The sequence below is a fragment of the Macrotis lagotis genome, chromosome 1 (assembly GCF_037893015.1).
Source record: "Macrotis lagotis isolate mMagLag1 chromosome 1, bilby.v1.9.chrom.fasta, whole genome shotgun sequence".
NCBI classification, from domain to species: domain Eukaryota; kingdom Metazoa; phylum Chordata; class Mammalia; order Peramelemorphia; family Peramelidae; genus Macrotis; species Macrotis lagotis.
The window spans coordinates 507,627,331-507,638,676 of NC_133658.1; positions in this window are offsets into that span (position 1 = coordinate 507,627,331).

Consider the following 11,346-nt stretch of genomic DNA (forward strand, 5'->3'; position numbering starts at 1 on the left):
AAAAACAAAAAGAAAAAGGAGCTATATGCACAAAGATATTTGTAGCAGCTCTTTTTGTGATGGTAATGGATTGGAAAACGAGGGGCTGTCCATCAATTGGGGATGACTGGGCAAGTTGTATCTAATTGTTATAGAATACGTGCTATAAGAAATGACAAGCAGTATGCTCTCAGAAAGAATTGGAAAGATTTACATGAACTGATGCAAAATGAAATGAGTAAAGCCAAGAGAGCTTTGTAGAGTAATAGTAAGGTTGTATGATGTTCAGCTCTGAATGAATTGGCTATTCCTAGCAATACATTCTAAAGAACCTATGAAGAAAAATGCTATCCATCTCCAGAGAAAGAACTGCACCCAATGCATAGCAAAGAATACTCTTTTTAACTTCATTTTTCTTGTGTTTTCTTTCACGCACAACTAACATGGAGATATTTTTGAATAACTGCACAAGTATAACCTATATCAAATTGTTTTCTTTCTCAATGAGAGGGGAAGGATAGGGAGGGAGGGAAAGAATTTGGAATTCAAAAAAATGAATCTTAGGAATAGTTCTTGTCTAGACTTCCCTAAATGTGAGCAAAAGGACCCCCAACTTCCACAAAGGAGTTCAATATATATTATAAATATTAAGTATTGTACAACATTCCTATCACATATTGTGGGAAATTCATGGCAAAAAACACTCACAAGAGCAGCTGAACAAACACTAAATTATAAAACATTCAAGTTCTGACCTCCTCTCCCCAGTTCAACTCTAACCTGGAAGGCAAGCCACTTTGAAGATTTCTGAACATCCATTCAGTACCTACTTAAACTTTAACAGCAACTCACAACAATATGATGGAAGGGTCTGTTTGGTTTCCAGTCTTTCATCTGGGTCAGTTCTTTTCAATTTCCTTCTCCCAGAATCATGGTATTGAGGAAATTTTCTCCCACTTTAGATGGACAAGAGAAATTAGGAACTATCTCTTAAATACTCTCAAATTTACAAGTACCATCCATTTTCAGAATGATCTATGGACTGCTCTTTATAAATCTTAGACTAACACTGTGCAAATTCAAGTTCAATTATGGGATGAAATGAGGCATTCATAAGTTATTGTGCAGGTAGCAGAAATCTTGTGTCAGGATTTAATGGTACTTAGTTTCTATAGATTCAACTGCCTTTAGATATCCACCAACTTCAAGGGGTTCTGATTCAATGTGGGTAGGGGTTTTTTATATCCTAATGTGACCAGAAAGCAATGCCAAGGGAGTTAGGAGCTAATTAGGTATTATGGTCAGTTTTGTTCCCCCCCCCACCTTTTAAAGGGGAACTAATCCTTGTTGTTAGGAAATGGAATGAATCCTGTTCTTATCACACCTGGGATTTTTTTTTTTTTGTATCTCCTTCTCCAAGTTGCTGACTTGGTTTTCACGATTTTACCTCATTGCTCTCATTTTTCTTCCCAATTTTTCCCTTTACTTCCCTTACCTCATTTTCAAAATCTTTTTTGAGCTCTTCCATAGCCTGAGAACAATTCATATTTATCTTGGATGCTTTGAATCAGAAGCTTTGACTTTGTTATATTCTGAGTATGTATTTTGATCCTCCATGGGACCAAAGTAATTGTCTATGGTCAGGTTCTTTTCTTCTGATGTTCATTCATTTCCCAATCTAAGACTTGGGTTTTTGTGGGGACACCCAGGGACCTTAATTCCTTCAAGGTCTTATGAGAGGCTCTGACTGCTCTTCTGGTCTGTAACCACAGGCACTTCCATCTTCCCTGGAACTGTGAGGAGGGTCCCTGCTCCACTATAGATCAGACTATGATCTGGATCTGAGTATCAGCAAAGCAATAGAATCCTAGGAATATCAAAGAGACCTAGTCTCCTTCTATCCCCCTATTATCTGTGGACTGAACACTCTAGAAGCAGCTGCTGGGTGGCTCCAAGGGCCTGGTTCCTGGGACTGGGGCTGTGTTGGGGCCTTGTGCTGACCTTCCAAATTGTCCTTGGCACTCTCTAAGCTGAGAGGTCTGGAAACTGCCTCCCACTTCCACAGACTCAGGTGCCCCCAGGGACCCAGACTCTCCATGGGCTGTTCCTGGATGTTTGGAGCCAAATTTGTCCCTGTGGCATGATCTGGGCAGCACTGCAGCCCTTTCCAACTCTGATGGAACAGACCTTTTCCTCTGATCTTCCAAGTTGGCTTGGGTCAGAAAATTGTTTCACTCAGTCTTTCTCTGGTTTTGGACACTCTAGAATTTACTTAGAGTCATAATTTAATGGCATTTGGAGTGATCTAGAAGATAGCTTCTGGGATTTCCTATCTTCACTCTATCATTTTGGCTCTCCCCCCTTGAGATCCACATCCTTTTCTTTTTTTCTTTTTTGGTTTTTGAAGGCAGTGGGGTTAAGTGACTTGCCCAAGGTCACATAGCTATGTAATTATTAAGTGTCTGAGGCCAAATTTGAATTCAGGTCCTGACTCCAGGGCTGGTACTCTATCCACTGTGCCACCTAGCTGCCCCCCCCACATCCTTTTCTTTTAAGTACTGAACTACAAATGTCTAGAAGCATCTAGGAACTTTGTCAAACTTCCAAAAGTTTAATCAATAAATTGTCATATCCTTGGAGTCCTTACAAGTTTCCAGTGAAGCTCCATGCAAGGACTCCTTTAGGCAATTTCAACTGCCCTGTTCACCACAACTGCAGGAAAGTTAACACTAGGTTTTCTCTCCAACTTCATTACTTCTTTTTTTTTATAATTATCATTGCATTAGAAAGATGTATGATGATTTGCGTTGTATCTTTTTTGTGGGGGATTGGGAGTGAACGGAAGTAGTCATGTCTTCTTATAACAAGCGCATGCTATTTTAACTATCAAGAATAAATTTATCATAAAAGTATTTGCATAAATATAATGCAGTCAAAAGGGAAACATTTTAATTATGTTAAATTACAAACATTTAAAGGGAAATACGTAAATGGACAAAAATTTTGTTGTGGTAGGTATCTCCTATAAAAATCTCATATCCAGGATATTTAAGAAATAGAGATAAAACTATGAGTGATTCTGTAATTTATAAATGAGCAAAGAAGAAATCTAATAATCATATGGAAAATGCTCTAAATCACTTTAAATTCAAGAAGTGCAAATTAAACTTTCTTTGAGACTTCAATAAGATTAACATATATATATCCATAATAATTGACAATATTGACAAAAAATGAAAAATAGCTAATGCTGAAAAAGTTGAAGGAAAATAGGCAGTTGGTGAAACTATGAATTGGTCCTACAAAATAATTTGCCCCCAAAGTTACTAAACTGTGACTACGCTTTGATTCAGCTATACTGCTACCTAGGCAATGTGCCTCCAAAATAAATCAAATAAAGAGGGAAAAAACCCTATATGTACAAAAACATGTATAACAGCTCTTTTTGTATTGGCCCCAATCAGAAATTTAAGGTCTTTCATATTGGAGAATGGTCAATAAATAATGATATGTCAATATAATAGAATAGTATTGTGCTTTCCTTTCCTTCTTTCTGATTCAGTAGGGAAGAGGTAGAGGGACAGATTATAAACTCATATAAAATAAATAAATTTATTTGAAATAAAAAATTATCTTGTTAATTTCAATCTTTTTAAGAACAATATTTTAATGGAGTTCCTAAAAATACTCAGTTTCTAACCCATTCTACTAGTACACATAATTTCCTTTGGGGAGTAAATAGCATTTTATTTTTTTCCAATTGTATGTAAAAATAATTTTCAATATTCATTTTTATAAGATTTTTAGTTTCAAATTTTTTTCTCTCCTCCTCCCTCCCATCCTTCCTCCACAAAATGGCAAGTAATCTAGTATAGCTTATACATATGCAATCATGTAAACATTTTTCATATTAATCATGTGAAAGAAGAAATAGAATGAAAGGTCCCCCCCAATTAAAAAAATGAAAATATTATGCTTTGATCTACTCTGGTTGTGGATAGCATTTCCCTATCATGAGTCTTTTGGAATTGCCTTGGATCATGAAATTACTGAGAAAAGATAATCAATCATAGTTGATCAACATACCACATTGTTGTTCCTGTCTAATGTTCTCCTGGTTATGCTGACTTTACTCAGCATCAGTTCATGTAAATATTTCCAGGTTTTTCTGAAATTTACCTGCACATTATTTCATATAGCACAATAATATTTCATTACATTCATATATCACAACTTGTTCACCCTTTCCCCAGTTGATGAGCATTCCTTTATTTTCCAGTTTTTAAAATTATAAATATTTTTGTGCATGTGACTCCTTTTCTCTTTTTATGATTTCTTTGGGATACAACCCTAGTAATGATATGGCTGGATCAAAGGGTATGCGCAATTTTTTAGCTCTTTGGGCTTAATTCTAAATTGCTCTCCAGAACAGTTGGATCGGTTCACAAATTCACTTACAATGCATTAGTGTTCTAATTTTCCCATATCTCCAACAGTTATCATTTTCCTTTTGTCATATCTGATAAATGTGAGGTAGTACCTCAGAATTGTTTTAATTTGCATTTCTCTAATCAATAGTAATTTAGAGAATTTTTAATATCACCATAGATTAATTCCTTCATCTTATAACTACCTGTTAATATCCTTTGACCATTTATAAATTGGGGAATGACTTGTATTCTTATGAACTTGACTCAGTTCTTTATATATTTGAGAAGTGAGGCCTATGACTTTTTTTTTCCATTAGGACTTTTGAAAATTGTTGGAAGTTTCTCTATTTGTTCTTTCCCCTCCTCATCCTTATAAGTAGGGTTAAAGAAAAATAGGTACTCAATGTGCACTATGAATCAGAATAAGGGGTAGATAATTTATACCCATATATAAAAGAATCATAGCATGCATTAACAAAATGATTAGAACAGAATTCAGCCATCCTTTGGATGGCTAATATTCAAACTGAAGTTTTGCTTAAATAAATCAGTTTGTCAAGCTGTCAATTAGGCATTCTATATTCTCTTTAGTTTGACTAATTGAAACTATGACTTTAAGTCCTTATTTCCAATAAAACTATTTCCTTCAAAACATGTCCACTAATTTTTCTTAAAGTATTTTCTCTCATTAAAAAAATTTTTTTAGCTTCAAATTCCTTCCCTCCCTTTCAACCCTCTTTTTTTCCATATCCCTCCAGGATTTACCATTTTCCATTTCTGACATTTTAGACAATCCATCAGGCTGTCAGGTGTTTCCTAAAAAGTCTTTTAATCTTCATTTTTCTAATTATTAAATATTTAGAGCATTTTCTATATGACTACTTATAGGTTTTCTTTTTTCCTCTAAAACTATTTGTTCATGGTCTTTGACCATTTATCAATTCTTAGAAATTTGGCTCAGCCCCAATTTATTTGAGAAATGAGATCTTTACCAGAGAAACTTACTGAATCCTTATGCATGCTCCACCCCAGTTTCTTGTTTTCCTTCTAATTTTTGTTGCATTGGTTTTGTTTGTGTAAAACCTTTTTAATTTAATGTGGTAATTTTTTTTTATTTTTTCTATCATGATCTTCTCTGTCTTTTGCTTAATCATAAACTCTTTCCTTACCTATAGCTCAAACAAACAATATTTTTCTGTTTTATTGGAATTGTTTATGATATAAGCCTTTATGTCTAAATTGTGTATCCATTTTGACCTTAATTTAGTAATATACTGTGAGATGTTAGTCTATGCCTAGTTTTGTTGGACTGCTTTCCAGTTTTCCCAATAATTTTTGTTAAATGGTGAATTTTTACCCTAGTAGCTTGAATCTTTGGGTTTATCCAAATATAAATTACGGAGGTCATTTAATTGAGTATATTGTGTGCCTAATCTAATCCATTGATCAACTGTTCTTTTTCAGATTGTGTCAGATTGTTTTGATGATGACTATTTTTATTGTAGTTTAAGATCTGGTTTTGCCAGGCTTCTTTCCTTCAGATTTTTTCTATTGATTTCCTTGATTTTCTTGAACTTTTTCTTCCTTCATATGAATTTTGTTATTTTTTTCTAGCTCTATAAAATGACCTTTTGGAAGTTTGATTGGCCCTAAATTAATAAATTAATTTAGGCAGAATTTTCATTATTATTTTATTGTCTTCATCTGTCCAAGAACAATCAATCTTTCTCCAATTGATAGATCTTCATTTATGTGAAAAAATATCTTGTAGTTGTGTTCATATGTTCATATGTTCAGTGTGTGTTTTAGTAGGTTGACTTCTAAGTAGTCATATTGTCTGCAGTTACTTCAAATGGAATTTTTCTTTCTGTCTCCTTGCTGGATTTTTCTTGGTATTTTATATGCTGATGATTTCTATGATTTTAGTTTATATCATGCAACTTTGCTGAAATTTTTAATTGTTTTGATTAGTTTTTATTTGATTCTCTAGGAGTTTTTAAGGATACTATATATCATCTGGAAAGAGTGATATTTTTTTTATCATCCATGCTTATTCCTTCAATTTCTTTTTCTTGTTTTACTGCTATAACTAATAGTTCTAGTACAGTATTGAAGAATAGTGTTGCTAATAGACATCCTTGGTTCACCCTAATCTTGTCAGAAACTCTTCAAGTTTATCATTATAGATGATATTGTTCTTGGGTTTAGATAGATGCTTATTGACATTTTAAGAAAAGTTTCTTTGATTTCTATGCTTTCTAGAGTTTCTGGTAGGAATTGATACATTCATATGGTTTTTTTGGTTAATTTTGTAATTGATATATTCAATTTTACTTAACGTTTTCCTAAAGTTGAACCAATTTAGAAATCCTGGTATAAATTTCACTTGGTCATATTGAATGATCTTTGTGATATATTGCTGTTATCTCCTTGCTAGTATTTATTTTTTAATCAATATCCATTAGGGAAATTGGTCTTTAGCTTTCTTTTACTGTTTTTGCTCTCCTTGTAGCATGGTGCACTGACTACCTGAGTTCTCTGGCCATCAGCGAACTGGTCTCAGCTTGCAGTGAATGAGACGAGAGGCAGAGATGGGAAAGCACACCAAATTTTATTAGGGTCACACAGCAGCTTATATCCTTTTCTACTTCTGTACTTGTGGACAACTCATGCTACCAACTTAAGCACCAATCATATTAAAGATTACATATTGGTTAGATCATTACACATTGGTTAAACAATTACACATTCTTATACTTCATTGCTCTTGCTATAATGCAATTCTTGATCAATGTCAGGAGATACAAAGAAGCTGGGTCATGCTGATCTTATGGAAAAGCAAAGGGATTTGGGTCATGCTGGTCTCCTGAGAAACCAAACCAGCATGTTTGCAAAACAACAAGAGGCCAAGAGGGTCTTTAAACCATTACCTTTGTCATTTCACAACTGTGGTCCTCAAGGATTTCTAACAATTCCCCCCCTTTTATATTTTTCCATAATTGGGCCTTCATTTGATCAAGATTATTCCGCAAAACAGACCATGCAAACTGAGCAAGAAATGATAGTATGATTAAAACCAGAAGGGTTGTTCCTATAGTGGTAGCAAAGATGTATAAGGTATGCTGTCCCCAAGAGGGAAAAAAATAGATGACTAAAATAATCAATGATTTTTGAGCTGTCTTATCTGGTAAAAAAATCTTGTTTAGAAACATCATTAATTTTTTGTGCTAAATCATATAAATCTTCAATTTACATAGAAATATTACAATTTTCTATAATTTCATTAAGATGATTCTTAATTCTTTCCCATGAGTGATGAGATTTGTTATATTATAATTTTCTCAAGCAAAAAGATGAATATCAATAATCACATGCCAAACCAACCTTGTATTCTATCATATCTACTTTATCCCCAGTACTCTCAATAGTATCCCTTAATGCTTTGATGGATTTATAAAATTCCTTATCTATAATTTGCTGTTCCTGGAATCCCAAAGAGACATTATTAGCTTACTCTTCTAGAAACTGAGCCTGTGCTATTTCATTCTTTTACAGTGCTTAAGACAATGCTAGAGAAATTGATGAAGTAATAATAAATATTAATAAAGATATTCCTAGAATGAAATGCATCTTTTTTTCTCTCTCTCTCTCTCTTTCTTAGGTTTTTGCAAGGCAAATGGGGTTAAGTGGCTTGCCCAAGGCCACACAGCTAGGTAATTAAGTGTCTGAGACCAGATTTGAACCCAGGTACTCCTGATTCCAAGGCCAGTGCTTTATCCACTATGCCACCTAGCTGCCCCCTTTTCTCTTATTTTTATAGGATATTGAGAAATCCCTTTTTCTATTTCAGAAAACACATGATCAGCTCTACTTTGATACCACCCTGGGCTTTTAGGGGTATCATCACATACCTTGGCCTAGTAATGATAAATATTGTTCTAGGGTTTTACTGCCAATACATTCTGTTACAGTACAATTTAGACAGGATACATCGTAATAACATCAATTATTGATATATTTATAGTAGATCCATACATAAAGGCATAACTGTTCCCCAGACAAGCCCTCCCCATCAATGTCTCTTGTGAAGTGATTCTGTCAGAAGTATGTCTTTGTGAGATGTTGCTTACTTCCATAATCATAGCTATTTTCCAGCCTTCTCCTAAAGTTTTTCCCTACCTATCCATACATAATGGAGTAGGTAATCCATGATAAAGTGTAAACATATCTATTATAGCAGGTGGCTTGTCTATGGGAAAGGAATAGTGTCTTTGGGTATTTCTGTTAGATGATAAGTTACTGGAACTACTGGAATACACATGTGGTTATTTTTGGAGAAACAGAGAGGAGATTTTTGCTGATAATCTGGGAAAATTAAATCGAACAGGAGGATTAGTGTGGTTGTAAAATCGATCACGTTCAAATTGTGGTTGAACTATTTTTGAAAGATTTAGGGGGTCTTTTCTCCTTCTTTCACAACTTGGACCCAAGATGGTTGAGGATAAAAAACCCATCTCTTTTCTTCTTCTGGGCATTCTGCCATTCTAGTCTGCATTTGAGATAACAGCATCACAACAGGCCATAGTTTTTGTATACTCTTCTTGTTTTTTCTTTTACCCCTTTTATGCAATCGTCTTCAATGAGAGATCTCACATTTCTTTGAGCAATCCAGCATTCACCTCCATCTGTAGAGATACAAAGAAAACCTGGCCTTTTTGTTAACTTTTTTAGTTCCTTTCCATATTCTATCCTGATCTTTCCACATAACTTGTTCATTATTTACCTTTTGTACAAATTGTTTAGTTTAGAATTGCTACTGCCATTTATTGGAATATGGCAGTAGTATTTCATGGCCAGAGCTACACGTTAATTAAATGTTAAATAATTGTATGTATAACATGCCATGTCTATCCTAACTTTAGGGTTATTCCCAAAATTCCCTTTCTTTTGTTTTTTGGAGAAAGGTTTTCAGTGTCCTGCTTGCAGTTCCACAATAGCCTGACCACGGGGTTATAAGGTATTCCTGTTATATGTATAATGTTAAATTTCTTACAAACAGTTCCAAAAGACCTAAAAACATATGCCGAATCATTATCTGTTTTAATGAAAACTGGGAGAAACAGATCAAATGACAACAATTTCCATTTTATTCTAGGGGGCATTAATTTTTCTTTTCTTTCAGTGACCCTTATGAAAAATCCATAGAGATGATGATTTCTGCTTGCAGGTCTCTTGAGCAAGTCTCTTCCCCATAAATCATGGGAAGTCCTTGTACCACATATGGTCTAATTTTCCCCTGTTTATTTTCAAATTCCTAATCCCTTATACAACCTTCTTTTAAGTTTATCATTTTTGCTTCTTTAAAATTAAACATTAAATTCTTAACCTACATGAAACATAATGTTTCCACATTGACATCTCATTCTCTTAAAGTTAACCTTTTAACTAAATATCTATGAATTTAGTTTTATATATATATATAATTTCAATATATATAAATATATACATATATAATTTCAATATATATAATATATAAATATATAATTTCAAAAAGTCCAATGTAAAACTTTTACCAATATCAGGGCCACAGGATTCATATATAATTTCTTCTTCTTAAATAATAGATATTAAGTAAGAAATATTCCCTTTAAGAAACACTAGGTGGAAGAGCACAGCTTTTCACACTCTCTCTTAGCCAAAAATCCTTGAGAGATATAACCTTGTTGGCAAGGTATTCTCCAGTTTTCTTATATCTTTACAAAGGTGATGGATGATACTTCAGTTCATTCACTGTTTGTTATTGTAACACAATCCTGAAGTTTCAATATTGTCTGAATCTGTTTTTATACAAAGTTTACTAAATATACATAACACATTTCAATTTAATATATATTCCCTATACTCCCTAAAACTTCTGCAATACATAAAAATTTCTTGAGACCAGATATTTCTAAAATCCCTTTTAATGATTATGAGATTTTTTTTATAGTTCTCTTAATAATCTTATAAATTCCAAACTCATATTCAAAATTACCTTAAATTATTTTCCTTTTCAAAATATGAAAGTTTGCAAATCCTTTGTATCTGTATCAGTCCTATTCTAACTTCTTAATACTCTAACTTAAAAGAGCTTTCTATCCTCACTGACAAATGACATTCTGGGAATTGGAGATTCCTCACAATTTGAGATATCAAGGTAGTATGCACTAATTATTTAAACATGCTAATTGAGATCAATCCAAAAAATAATTTTAGGGACAATTTCAATTTCTTCTAGGTCCCTTAAAAGTATAATTTGCCAAGTCAGTAAAAAAAATTCTATTAGTCTATCAGACCAGAAAAGAGACAAGAGAAAATAAGAGAAAATAATAGAACCCCTTCTCCAAAAACAAAATGATTCTTAGGAAAATCTTTTTTGGCACCAATCATGAGTTTTGGGGGAAAAAAAGATCTAATTTTGAATGGAAAGAAGATTGACCAATCAAAACACAGAGAACAGCAAGCCTGAGAGACAGCTGAGAGTTTTTCTCTTCCTGTATTTTCTTTTATTTTTTTTTAGGTTTTTGCAAGGCAAATGGGGTTAAGTGGCTTGCCCAAGGCCACACAGCTAGGTAATTATTAAGTGTCTGGAGACCATATTTGAACCCAGGTACTCCTGAATCCAGAGCCGGTGCTTTATCCACTGCGCCACCTAGCCACCCCCTCTTCCTGTATTTTAAAGCAAACACATATAGATACATAAATGGAGTCAGAATATTTAGAACCAGAGAGGCCCCCCAAAATCCGAGGGAAACCCCACTCTGCTCTCACACTAGAGGGTCCCTTTAAATATTACAAAAAAGACAATAAAGAACAGGATACCGGATGAATACACATACTCCTTTGAACTGCTTTTATGGTTATCATAGGTCTAGAGGACTGTATTTTTTTTTTTTTT